Below are 14,833 nucleotides of genomic sequence, written 5' to 3'. Positions count from 1 at the left end.
CATGTTACAGTGCAAAAAAAAAAAATAAAAAATAAAAAAAAACATTTTCGTCCAAAATGGAACATGAGCCAATCATTGGTGTAGTAAAAGATAGGATGGCAGAAGAAGTCCATTTAGATCACTCTGCAAACGGGGCAAATGTTAAATGCAGCATACTTCGATGATGAGAGATCAGTTCCCTCAGGAAATGAAAGGGAAAACGATGCCGAGGTGGCAGGTAAGTAGATTCTATAAATATAGAAAGAGTTACAACCAGGGAAATAACAGTCCGATAACGGGGGCAATGAGAAGCAGAGTCTCGTACATCTCTTCCTGGGTACGTTACTGGAAGTGCACAATTAGAATCGATCATTCAATTTATGCAAGAGACAACAGGAGGAGGAAAAGCAGAGATCAGAATAACAGAGACGGCAGGAAGAAGACCAAATACAGGAGATCCCACAGGGGTGTTAGAATTTAGGGAAAGTCGAGAGGCGCAAAATTATGAATATTTCGACTTAAATCATTTTCTCACAGTTCAGAATTTTGAGGTTTACAAAGGGAATCACAATTCATTACACCCCTAGTCATGGATTGCTCAGTATGATAGGGTGCTACCTGAGTCATGGTCACTAATGTACACACTGGAATTTATCTGTGGATACCTGGAAGGTTCAATAGCCGAGGACATACGTAGTGTTGCAGCACCGCCGCAGTTCGGCGAGTTCAGATGATGATGTCCCATACTCCGAGGAGCGTATGGGACGATGCGGCAGACCCGCACGGCCGACTAGGCAAGGTCCTAGCGGAGGTGGTTTGCCATTGCCTCCTCCGACCGTAATGAGGATGAATGATAATGATGAAGACGACACAACAACACCCAGTCATCTCGAGGCAGGGGAAATCCCTAACCCTGCCGGGAATCGAACCCGGGACCCCGTGCGCGGGAAGTGAGAACGCTACCGCAAGACCACGAGTTGCGGACGGCGAGTTCAGAGACGCTTTCCTAAATACAAACTGCTCACAGGACACCCGAGAAGGGATTAAAGAGGAGATTATACTAAGGAAGGATTACGAAGCATCGGAATGATGCAGTCCGGTAAAGTTTTTCGAGACGCTTGTCAACAAGAACCGTTACCAGGACCAACCGTATAGTGATAAGGAGGTATGCGACACTGCTACTCGTAACTGCCATTGAGGTACCAGGAACTGCTCATTGGTAAATATAATGATACAATAGAGTCATGCAAAAGTGTTCTACGAAAGTTAGACTTGATCAAGAAAGTACAAAATGTGTGGGACCGAATGAAGCATAATGAACGAAATTTGCAAAGTGCATCTGGAGGAAATAATGACGGGCTAAATACAAATAAAAACAGGTCAACAAGAAATCATTAACAAGGCCAAAGATTTAATAAACAAATGCCGGGTAGATCGTTCGCCAGGTGCAAGTCTTTCGATTTGACACCACTTCGGCGACTTGCACGTCGATGGGGATGAAATGATGATGATTAGGACATCACAACACCCAGTCCCTGAGCAGAGAAAATATCCGACCCAGCCGGGAATAGAACCCGGGCTCTTAGGATTGACATTCTGTCACGCTGACAACTTTTTTTTTTTTTCGTGGGCGATCGTTGTATTTGGTTGTTGCGGACGGAACGTGACATCCGTTGAAGTTCGTTGTTGATCCTTTCACTCAGTTTCTTATTACAGAGGCCACCCAGCTTTCTGACCGAACGCGGTGAGCTACCGTGTCGGCACCACTTAGCTACTGTGGTCGGACAATAATGAGTCTCAATAGAATTACATTAGATTAGTTCTTATTACATAGATCATGAATACGACACTTCGTAATGATGTGGAATGTGTCTGGTTAATAAAAGGTGTCTATACAAGATATTACATTACACAAAATATTACATGACACTTAATATTTTTAATTTTTTTTGTGGGGTTTCGGGAAATTATCCACTTACTATATCCAAAAATTCATGCTATATGGCTATCTGTCAGACTTTTGATGCTATTAGGTAAGTGACCAAAGACTTTTGTGGCAGCATAATTTACTCACTTCTGAGCCAAAGTTAGATTTAACCTTGAGTAGTGAAGATCATCCTTTCTCCTAGTGTTGTAGCCATGTACAGTACTATTACTTTTGATTTCGTTTGGATTGTTAATAACAAATTTCATAAGTGAATATATACACTCCTGGAAATGGAAAAAAGAACACATTGACACCGGTGTGTCAGACCCACCATACTTGCTCCGGACACTGCGAGAGGGCTGTACAAGCAATGATCACACGCACGGCACAGCGGACACACCAGGAACCGCGGTGTTGGCCGTCGAATGGCGCTAGCTGCGCAGCATTTGTGCACCGCCGCCGTCAGTGTCAGCCAGTTTGCCGTGGCATACGGAGCTCCATAGCAGTCTTTAACACTGGTAGCATGCCGCGACAACGTGGACGTGAACCGTATGTGCAGTTGACGGACTTTGAGCGAGGGCGTATAGTGGGCATGCGGGAGGCCGGGTGGACGTACCGCCGAATTGCTCAACACGTGGGGCGTGAGGTCTCCACAGTACATCGATGTTGTCGCCAGTGGTCGGCGGAAGGTGCACGTGCCCGTCGACCTGGGACCGGACCACAGCGACGCACGGATGCACGCCAAGACCGTAGGATCCTACGCAGTGCCGTAGGGGACCGCACCGCCACTTCCCAGCAAATTAGGGACACTGTTGCTCCTGGGGTATCGGCGAGGACCATTCGCAACCGTCTCCATGAAGCTGGGCTACGGTCCCGCACACCGTTAGGCCGTCTTCCGCTCACGCCCCAACATCGTGCAGCCCGCCTCCAGTGGTGTCGCGACAGGCGTGAATGGAGGGACGAATGGAGACGTGTCGTCTTCAGCGATGAGAGTCGCTTCTGCCTTGGTGCCAATGATGGTCGTATGCGTGTTTGGCGCCGTGCAGGTGAGCGCCACAATCAGGACTGCATACGACCGAGGCACACAGGGCCAACACCCGGCATCATGGTGTGGGGAGCGATCTCCTACACTGGCCGTACACCACTGGTGATCGTCGAGGGGACACTGAACAGTGCACGGTACATCCAAACCGTCATCGAACCCATCGTTCTACCATTCCTATACCGGCAAGGGAACTTGCTGTTCCAACAGGACAATGCACGTCCGCATGTATCCCGTGCCACCCAACGTGCTCTAGAAGGTGTAAGTCAACTACCCTGGCCAGCAAGATCTCCGGGTCTGTCCCCCATTGAGCATGTTTGGGACTGGATGAAGCGTCGTCTCATGCAGTCTGCACGTCCAGCACGAACGCTGGTCCAACTGAGGCGCCAGGTGGAAATGGCATGGCAAGCCGTTCCACAGGACTACATCCAGCATCTCTACGATCGTCTCCATGGGAGAATAGCAGCCTGCATTGCTGCGAAAGGTGGATATACACTGTACTAGTGCCGACATTGTGCATGCTCTGTTACCTGTGTCTATGTGCCTGTGGTTCTGTCAGTGTGATCATGTGATGTATCTGACCCCAGGAATGTGTCAATAAAGTTTCCCCTTCCTGGGACAATGAATTCACGGTGTTCTTATTTCAATTTCCAGGAGTGTATATATATATATATATATATATATATATATATATATATATATATATATATATATATGTGTGTGTGTGTGTGTGTGTGTGTGTGTATATATATATGTATATTTTGTGAGGCTACAGTTAAGATTTCTAGCTCTTTAAATAAGTGTCTGCAGGATGATCTTGGATGAGCTCCAGCAATTATTCTGATTACACGCTTTTGTGCAATGAACACTCTTTTACTCAATGATGAGTTACCCCAGAATATGATGCCATACGAAAGCAGAGAATGAAAATAGGCGTGGTAAGCTAATTTACTGAGATGTATATCGCCAAAATTTGCAATGACCCTAATAGCATAAGTAGCTGAACTCTAACGTTTCAGCAGATCTTCAGTGTGGTTTTTTTTTTTCAGTTCAACCCCTCATCAATGCATACACCTAGAAATTTTGAGTATTCTACCTTAGGTACCGATTTCTGATCGAAGTCTATATTTGTTAATGGCGTCATTCCATTTACTGTGTGGAACTGTATGTACTATGTTTTGTAAAAGTTTAATGAGAGTCCATTTGCAGAGAACCACTTAATGATTTTCTGAAAAAACATTGTTTACAAATTCACCAGTTAATTCTTGCCTGTTGATAGAAGCAGGCGGGGGGCGTATGGCGGTAACTTCTTCGAAAACGGAAATAGGAACTGGAGGAAATGCAAAATTCTAACCACTTAATGCAGCCGGTCTGGAACTCAAGGCAAACAAGGAACAATGAAGAGGTTGGTAGGCGAGTTCCGCAACATGATCACCAGAATGACGTAGTGGTAATCAGACCACCTAACCCCTCAAACAGGAACCGCAGCAGAAGTCCGCGTAGGAAATGATATTCGGACGCTGTGGCCACGTTATATCATTTAGTGTTAAGAATGACTTGTTTCCTATTCATTTACGTAGTCATTTAGCGTAAAATTTTTTATTCTTTGCATTTACACTTTTTGGATGATTCATTATCATAATAAGCGAATAACGTTTTCTCCTGAGACATCTGATCGATGAGTTTTTCGTTCGTAGTTTTCAGTCCAGCATTTTCACTTTCATGATTTACCGCATATTCGTGACGTACTGGTATCCTCTCATGTCTCACTGATAGAAATTTATTTCTTGGTTAGGAATGTGGCGATTTCTCGGCGGAAAAGTCTCGGGTTCATGAGAAAACTGGTTGGTTCAACACTTGAACATTACTATATTAGTTGCTTCTCACGCCTCCGCAATGGTATCTGTTGGAACAACGTGAAAACCGCATTTTTTGGTTCAGAAATAATTGCACAAGTCTTGAAGACACAATTTTCCTCAGAACTTATCTTGTAATGTTGTAGTGGTTTGGTTTCTTCCGTTGATAACGTGTGCATTGCCGGTGGGGCGCATGCACGGTCTTTTCCACCCTTCGGAGTTAGAAGGCGATAGTCGAGCCACAGATTTGTCAGAACATAGCGGATGTTGGCGTGATTTGGATCATGCCACCGATACCAGAGGGGTATCTTGCGAGATGGACGTGGGTTGTCCATGCCAGAGCCGTGTTGACGTTCGAGTATGGTTATTTTTGTGGTTCGATTAGGGTTATAGCCAGTGGAGCAATGTGTTCTTGTTACTGGATTTCGAATGTGGCTACACTTACGGATAGTCGCCTATGGTGCGACATTTTTCTCTGGTGGTGCTTTTTCGTCTGTGGTTATCGCTTATGGATTATCGCCAATTGTGCGATGATGTTCGTCTTGAGGTATTTGGAGTGTGGATCGCCAGCGCGAGAGATAAGTCATCGGCAAAGATTTAGATTACGTGGCGTGAGCACGTGTCACGGTAGTACATTTTTAGATGAATAGGAAGGAAAAGGCGAATGGGACCAGATGAAAACGGAAGATACAAATACTTCTGCACGAAAAAATTACTATGTAATTGCAGCAGCTGTTAATTGATGATATCTGTACATCGATTTTTGAGTTATTGGTCAGTTTCAGAGGGGAAGGAGAATTCGTGTCGATGTCCGATCTATGCTGATCACAGAGAGGAGTGTGCAGATGGAGGTGAGCAGCATTCGACCTGGATTCCGCACCAGATATCCACATCAGCGTCACCATCCAATAAACTGGTGTCAGGAGAAGTATCAAAGTATACTATGCTGTCTTAGCTCACTGGGGTGTATGAGTGGTGTTGGGAAACTAACATAACACTTGACATACACAACAGCAACACAACTTCACAACTAGGTAATGACTTTTTTTATTTTTTAGATAAGAGATTAATTAGCGATGTTTGGTTAATTTTTTAAATGAAGGGAAGAAGAAAGACACTTTTCCCCATTAATAATAATGTAAAGTTTAATGACCATCAGTTCTTATTTTCGTTATGATTTTCTATGTACACCACTGGCCATTAAAATTGCTACACCAAGAAGAGATGCAGATCATAAACGGATATTCATTGTACAAATATATTATACTAGAACTGACATGTGATTACATTTTCACGCAATTTGGGTGCATAGATCCTGAGAAATCAGTACCCAGAACAACCACCTCTGGCCTTAATAACGGCCTTGATACGCCTGGGCATTGAGTCAAACAGAGCTTGGATGGCGTGTGCAGGTACAGCTGCCCATGCAGCTTCAGCACGATACCACAGTTCATCAAGAGTAGTGACTGGTGAATTGTGACGAGCCAGTTGCTCGGCCACCATTGACGAAACGTTTTCAATTGGTGAGAGGAGAATGTGCTGGCCAGGGCAGCAGTCGAACTTTTTCTGTATCCAGAAAGGCCCGTAGAGGACCTGCAACATGCGGTCGTGCATTATCCTGCTGAAATGTACGGTTTCGCAGGGATCGAATGGAGGGTAGAGCCACAGGCCGTAACACATCTGAACTGTAACGTCCACTGTTCAAAGTGCCGTCAATGCGAACAAGAGGTGACCGATACGTGTAATCAATGGCACCCCATACTATCACGCCGGGTGATACGCCAGTATGGCGATGACGAATACATGCTTCCAATGTGCCCTCACCGCGATGTCGCCAAACACGAATGCGATCATCATGATGCTGTAAACAGAAACTGGATTCATCCGAAAAAATGACGTTTTGCCATTCGTGCACCCAGGTTCGTCGTTGAGTACACCATCGCAGGCGCTCCTGTCTATGATGCAGCGTCAAGGGTAACCGCAGCCATGGTCTCCGAGCTGATAGTCCATGCTGCTGCAAACGTCGTCGAACTCTTCGTGCAGATGGTTGTTGTTTGCAAACGACCCCATCGGTTGACTCAGGGAACGAGACGTGGCTGCACGCTCCTTTACAGCCATGCGGATAAGATGCCTGTCATGTCAACTGCTAGTGATACGAGGCCGTTGGGATCCAGCACGGCGTTCCGTATTACCCCCCTGAACCCACCGATTCCATATTCTGCTAACAGTCATTGGATCTCGACCAACGCGAGCAGCAATGTCGCGATACGATAAACCGGAATCGCGATAGGCTACAACCCGACCTTTATCAAAGTCGGAAACGTGATGGTACGCATTTCTCCTCCTTACACGAAGCATTACAACAACGTTTCACCAGGCAACGCCGGTCAACTGTGCATGGGGGCTTAATTAAATATAATGCAAATAATTTTAGTAGCTGTATGTCCGGTTACGAAGTCTCGTAACCGGTTGGCTCTGAGTAGTGTTAGTACGCAATCTGACTGCCTAGAATAATAACAAAGAATGAAAGAAAATTTCCGTCAACGCAATTAATTAATTAAGTCCCCAGCAACTATAAAAGCTACGAAACAAAAAGCTAGGAAACAACAAAGCACAAGTGTAACTGTTCTGTGTGTGGAAGTGTTATTCAACGTACGCATCTGGCACGGTTCTTCCTCAAGATATTTTAAATACCATTTATACTGAAGTAATTACAAAAAGCCAGAAGTACTATAATTGCACATAGAAACCATAATTACAGTCTAATACATGAACACAAGCCAGATGCTTTGTTGACTGAACCTGTGACCAAGAGGCATTGTTAGGAAATTTGAAATAAAAAAATTTTTGTTACCTTCATATATGTTGACGAAAAATACACTCTGATCATTACAACATCCCCATTCGAAAGACATCTGCTGTCTAGCCCATCAGAACAACTGCACACGACATAGCCTCAACTAGTTCAGCTATCGACATTCTCTCAACAAGCACTGCCCACGCCAACCTCTGAACTACAACTGCCCTCGACATTCTCTGCACAACTACTGCTAGTGGAGGCGGCTGAATAATACTCTTTGGCGCAATCTCTGGCGCTGTGACTCAGTGTAGCCACCTTCCATACGCCCCTCCTCCACGGGCTAGAATTTGATGGTATTTTTGCCAGTAAATAAGTAAATAAGTAAATATCACATAACTGAATAAATTTTGGCTTTGCACTGACCCTTCAATAACCTAATATATAAAATACAGTAAGGAACACAAATGCTTACATACATGTGATTTTACACAATAGTTTACACAAGTATCATGTGGTTAAACAATTCAATCAATAGCGTCAATAATGACGAATAGGTGCAGGTAAGAATCTCATAACATTTCACAAACAGTAAATACACAAGAAATCAGTTTATACAAATATTCACATAAAATCCTTTCAATAGTTCAATAAACAAGTAGCACTCCTCAGAGTAGTTGACAGTTCCAACAGTAGAACCCAGCAATCGTCAACAGGTGCAAACAGCAGTCTCATAACATTTCATCAGCAGTAATTAAACAGCTCCAACAGTGACACCCAGCAATGTTGAACAGGTACAGACACCAACAAGTGACATTATCTCAGTAGAAGCAGTTCCATCAGTGGCACCCAGCAATGTTGAACAGGTGTGGACACCAACAAGTGACATCATTTCATTAGAAGCAGTTCCATCAGTGGCACGCAGCAATGTTGAACAGGTGCAGACACCAACAAGTGACATTATCTCTATAGAAGCAGTTCCATCAGTGGCACCCAGCAATGTTGAACAGGTGCAAGCACGAACAACAGCTTGAAGGCACACACAATTGCTTTCACAAAATTATTAACAATGCTCTTACACTAAACATACAAATTATAATAAACACACAAATGATATCAAATAATTGTCATATTAACTACTAGAAATACACAAATATCAGTAAACCTATAATATTTATGGGTGTCAGTGCAAGCCACAACAAACAAGTAAAATAATATTTAGGGGATAGGTCGGTACCAATCATTTGGGATTAGGAAAGGAAAACACACAAACACACTCACTCATCTTTCAGCCACATTTATGTACTACTGCGTAATTGAATAGTGTTAACTGTGTAAATGCAATTCTGTCAAAATTTGATGTTCATCATGTGTATCAAGTAGCAGTGGCAACAGTGTATAACAGTCAATAATAGTTAGTCAACGTCATAGTCATCATGTCAAGACCAATATTTACCAAGCCAAATCAAATGTGCGGTTGCTCAACAATTGTCAGTGTGCCAAGATATGCAAATACTTCCTCTCTCCAAAAGAAAGTATATACTGCTTATTGATTTAACAAAGTGTGTGTAGACAATCTTCCTTCTACTTGAGTGTTCTAGTCTGCCATCTTGATCCTCCTTGTTCCATATAAGTAAACAAAAAAAAAAAGAAAATGCTCCTCACTTACTTTACCTCTTATCCACCAAAACTCCAATAATCATCAGCATCACATAATCTTAATACTTCAATAATACCTCTTACGTCGATACATACAAATCTTATCATCAATACCATTTACCTTACCTCTTGCCCACCAAAACTCCAATAATCATCAACTTCACACAATCTCAATACCTCAATAATACCTCCTCAATACGTCGATGCATATAAACCTTACCGTCAATATCATTTCACTTCCATGACAACTCTTTCCTCTAGTCAGTCTCCTCGAACAAGTACAGATAAAATCCTAGTACAAACTTCAATTTATCATCCCATGCAATCCGAAGACACAATGTCCACAGACAACCTCTGTGTAATCCATCTGACCCAAATCTTCTACTCATTATGAATTATAAAATACATTTTGGTTACCTTGTCCATCATTAAATAAAAGAAATGCATACATGACCTCCAACAGACTTTAGTTTGAATAACTTTCAGTAAGTAGGTACGAGTACAGAGTGAGAATGATCGTAATATTTCACATTGTGTGCACCACTTCAAACACAAAAGCAAAACAGAAGCAAACACGTGGAGTATTTCTTGTGTCAAGTGTCACTTGCTATCTCAATTGCTCACGAAGAATGCGGTGTAATAACTGTCAATGGTCTAAACCTAGTGTTGGTATGTCATGTCATTAGCTTCCTTCCTATTAGCATAAATTTATACAGCTTCCATAAAACCTCCAGCTCATGTGACTTCAATGAAGTTTCTTGTACCAATGTCGTTCGTAGAATTATAGCAGTTCATTTACTTATCTTAAAATATAAGGCACTGAGCGTAACAAAAACATGCAATAGCGAGTAAATATACCAGTAGAGAACAAAATGTTAAAAAGTGGATGTAGCACAATCCCTATAACGAGGCTCTGCCAAGCGAACAATCTATAATTAATACCACAGTGTGACCTAAACTCAATGTTTGTACACCGTATATCAGCATTTCTATATACCAAATTAAAGAGTAGTTATGACAACAAAACAGAAATGTGTAAATATGCAATCCATACGCAAAGCAGCAAATATATATTTTACATAATAAACAGGTCATTAGCGTCATACCAGCATAAGCAAATAAATGTTCATATGTAATCTTAATAAGTAAACATGAAGGCGCAAGCAGATAAATCACAAAGTATAATCTACATACATAACCATATCAGCACAATTAATCAGGTGACAATTATAATTTAAATAAATAAGCACAGCAGGCACATAATTTAAAAAAATGTGACAACAGTGAAAAAGCATAGCAGCCAAGCGATACACAAGTAACAACCCTGTTCATTAATAAAACATTGTCAAAATCAGCAAATGAACGCAAGCATGTTGCTTCACAAGTAAATTCATAGAACATAAAATTTAGCACAAAGTATAAATCACGTAATCGCGAGCAGCAAATTACGTATAAAGTACATACCTAAGTAGAAATATGTTACCTGAAAAATAAACTCAATTAATAGTTACCTTTTTAGTTTATTACTTTTTTCTTCGAAATTACATTCTTCCTGAAATTTTCTCGATAGCAAGTCCTCTTAACGTCGGACTCACACAGAATTTACCTGAAGTTCTTAAATATTTTATACGACTGTATCCTGAAAACTAGTGAACGTTAATAACATAATTTATCAAGTCACTATAGCTTTATACTGAATTTAATCAGAGAAATTAGAATGTGTATTTGTTTACGGCTGTATCGCTCGATCAGCTGTAGGTATGCGTGACGTAGGAAGTAATTGTTTGCGATCAACGACTGCCTTGTGCGGCGCGCAGACTTGACTGTTGCTTTGAGTATGTGCCGCCGCCAGAACACGGCGAGGTATCCTTGTATTCTCTGCATGTTTACGTATAACTGTTAGTTTCTCAGAAGTATATCATTCCACAAAAATTTTAACGTTCGATGTATGATGTATTCCCTTAGAGCTTCGAGATTTAAGAGTTTCTACTTCGACAGTGTTATCATGAATAATTTTGCGACCTCTATATGGACCGTTATAAAGCAGAAAAAATTTGCGACACAAGCCTTTTCCTTTGTGAGACAAACGATGAGACTTAATTAACACATTTTGACCAACTGACAAGGTTTTTAAACGACCAGGACGTTTAGCTGATTTCTCTCTTCTAGCAGCCGCAGACGCAATATTTTGTAGAGCCAGGTTGACAACTTCAGAATGGCGCAGTTTCCGTGAAGGCGGAAAAGGAACGATTTCAGAAATGCGATTTGTCAGTGCTTTATTTTTTAATGTCAATATCGGCGGTAAAGAAGTTGAATCATTAGGGAGTTCATTCAGAATGTTTTGAAAAATATGAAGATACTGATCTCACGTTCTGTGATTCTGATGACAATAAAGTCGACACAATTTATTAATTTCCTTCATCCATCTCTCTGAAGCGTTAGATTGAGGGTGAAAAAGTGAAATGAAAATTGGTTTAATGTTACGACTCCGTAGAGTATGAAGCCAAATTTTAGAGCGAAACTGTGATCCATTATCTGATATAACCTTATCAACATGTCCAACTTCTTTAAGAAAATGTTTGATGAAAACATTAGATACTGAACGAGCTGTTGCTTTGCGTAAAGGTGTAAAACACACATATTTTGATGTCAATTCCATTGCTACCAAAATGTACGGAAAACCATTAGTAGAACGAACCACTGGACCGAACAAATCGACTGCAGCCATCTCCTTTAATTTCGCTGGAATGATAGGAAACAACGGTGCTCTGTGAGAAATAGTTGGGGGCTTAGCCTTTTGACATAATTTGCATTTGGCAAGAACAGATCGAATACGTTTTTCCGTATTACTGAAGTAGCAATTTTCTCGTAATTTATGAAAGCATTTTCTGGGACCAAAGTGTGCATAACTGAAATGTGTATACCAAATCAATTTATTAACCCACTCATCAGGAATGCAAACTAACCAAACAGAGTTGTCGACCGATTTTCGTTTAGAAAGAATATCATTGCAAACTAAATAATACTATCTAATCCCTACGCTTTCCTTTCTCCTCCACTTCTCCTTAATGTCCTTCCAGATTGGATCCTTATTTTGCTCCTTAGTGATGTCCTGTAGCGAAAACGAAATAAAATTTTCAAACGCAACACCTTGAATATACATCAAACAATAATTGTTTTCTTTGCAGTTGTTCTCAGCACTTTGTTTCAAACCCATAGGTGCACATGATAAAGCATCAGCAATAATATTTGAAGAACCCTGTATGTAAACAATACTAAATTCAAATTCCTGTAGATACAGCGCCCATCGTGACAATCTTCCATGTGTTAATTTCGTTGACATAAGAAATTCCAGAGCTCGATGATCGGTGTAAACCTTAGTATGTTTGCCATACAAAAATATGCGAAATTTTGTGAAAGCCCAAACAACAGCCAAGGCTTCAAGTTCCGTAACCGAATAATTCTTTTCTGATTTAGAGAGAACACGACTTCCAAATGCAATAGTTTTCTGTATTACAACGCCGTTTTCTTCTATCTCTTGAAATAAGTGTGCACCTAGGCCTTTGTATGATGAGTCCGTCGCCAAACAAAATTTTTTAGATAAATCCGGATGTGAAAGAAGTTGAGCAGCAACTAAAGCATCACGAAGTTGTTCAAATTCTAATTGTGCTTCCTCATCCCAACACCAATTAGAATTCTTTCAAGATAGTTCACATAAACGAGGTGTGGCCAAGTCGTCCAATCTAACAAAGCGTCTAAGAAAATTACTGACACCAAGGAAACTACGAACATCACGTTCTGTAGTAGGAACAGCATAATTACGAATAGCGTCTAGTTTCTCTGGATCAGGAAGAGTACCTTCTGTAGAAATAATATGATCAAGAAATTTCACCTGAGAACGACCAAATTCAGATTTTTCCAAGTTCACTGTAATGCCAACTCTTGCAAAAATACGTAATAATGAATCCAAAATTTTGTTGTGCTCACTTCAAGAACGTTTAGCAATAAGAATATCGTCAACATATGAAGTAATATTGTAACGAAGATAAACAGGTAAAATTTCGTTTAAACTACGAATGAATGCTGCAGAAGATATAGTAAGTCTAAACGGTAATTTCCGAAATTGATAACAGCTACCAAAGGCTAAAAAGGCAGTGTATTTTCTACAATCAGGGTGGAGTTCTATTTGCCAAAAACTTGCGCGCATATCAATCGTGGATAAAACTTTAATTCCCTGGAAATGTTGAAGAAGTTCATCTAAATTTTGTGGACGGTCAGTTTCAGGAATGATGATATTATTTATCTGTCTGGAATCCAGAACCAAACGAACTGACCGATCCTTTTTAAGAACTACATGTAATGGGCTGGTATAAGGACTGACTGCTCGCTAAATAATGTCCTGATCTAGCATGTACTGAAGTTCACTCTTAACCTTGTCTCTGTAAGCCAAAGGAATAACGTACGTTTTTCCTCGAAATGGTGTGTGTTCTTTTACTTTAAATAAATATTGGAAGCCTTGTATAGTTCCTGTGTGATGACTAAATACTGTAGCATGTGAAGTCAAAATTTGGTGCAGTTCTTCTCTTGCAACGTCATCTGGCACTTCAGCTTTCTTAACCTTTTCATTAATTAATTCTTCGCTATTAATTATATCATCCACCCCGTTTCTATATCTATTGTCGTTGTCATGAATGAACACATTGTCGTCATAATACTCAGCGAAAACATCAGAAGTAAGAAACCTTAAACATTTTGTGTCTGATTAAGATTTCGTTAAACACTCGAAAAATTTCAAACATCTCGGCATTCCGGCAACAGTCAAGTTCACACTTCCTTCCTTAAAGTTTAAAATTGCCTTATGTGTGTTAAGAAACTCCATACCTAATATAATTTGTGTACTGAGTAATGGAACAATAATAAAATTAGCAGAAAATTCATATCCTTGCCAAATGAAAGTTAAGTTTGTCTGTTTGACTTCCACACTTTTTCCTGAAATAGCTCCTCGAATTTTAGTTTTAGAAACAGGTGACACAGGACAAGCAATAGTTCTTACACATATACGAAAAACTGATTCACTAATAACATTCAATGGGCTCCCAGAATCTAAAACCGCAGTGAACTTATTCTTAGCCACACATACTTCAATAACAGGATGTAAAAATGCGTCTACATTATTTTCCTTTTCGTCTAGAAAAATGTCTCTTATGTCTTCCAGGCGTACGTAGTGTAAAGTCGTAGTGTTATTACTTTCTGAACCGTCTATATTGCTGCCAGAAGCCGAAGCTACAAGTCATTGTCGATTGTTTGGATCACGTCTTTGATTATTCGCGTCATTTCGCGGATCAGTTTCTACGATTTGCACTTGTCTCTCTGAATTTCTGTCATGTGGAGGATGCCAATTAGGTCCCTCCTGTCTGTTACATGTAAATTCTTGGTTGTGTCTGTTATTAAAATTTCTGTTTTCCTGGCTATCTGCATGACTACTTCTTGTGTAATTTCGACTGTCACTTCTGAAATTACTGTTATATCTACTACCCTGGTTATTTCTGTAGTAAGAATTCCTATTATTGTAT

The sequence above is a fragment of the Schistocerca americana genome, chromosome 3, assembly GCF_021461395.2.
Source record: "Schistocerca americana isolate TAMUIC-IGC-003095 chromosome 3, iqSchAmer2.1, whole genome shotgun sequence".
NCBI lineage: Eukaryota > Metazoa > Arthropoda > Insecta > Orthoptera > Acrididae > Schistocerca > Schistocerca americana.
This window is presented reverse-complemented; position numbering follows the sequence as displayed.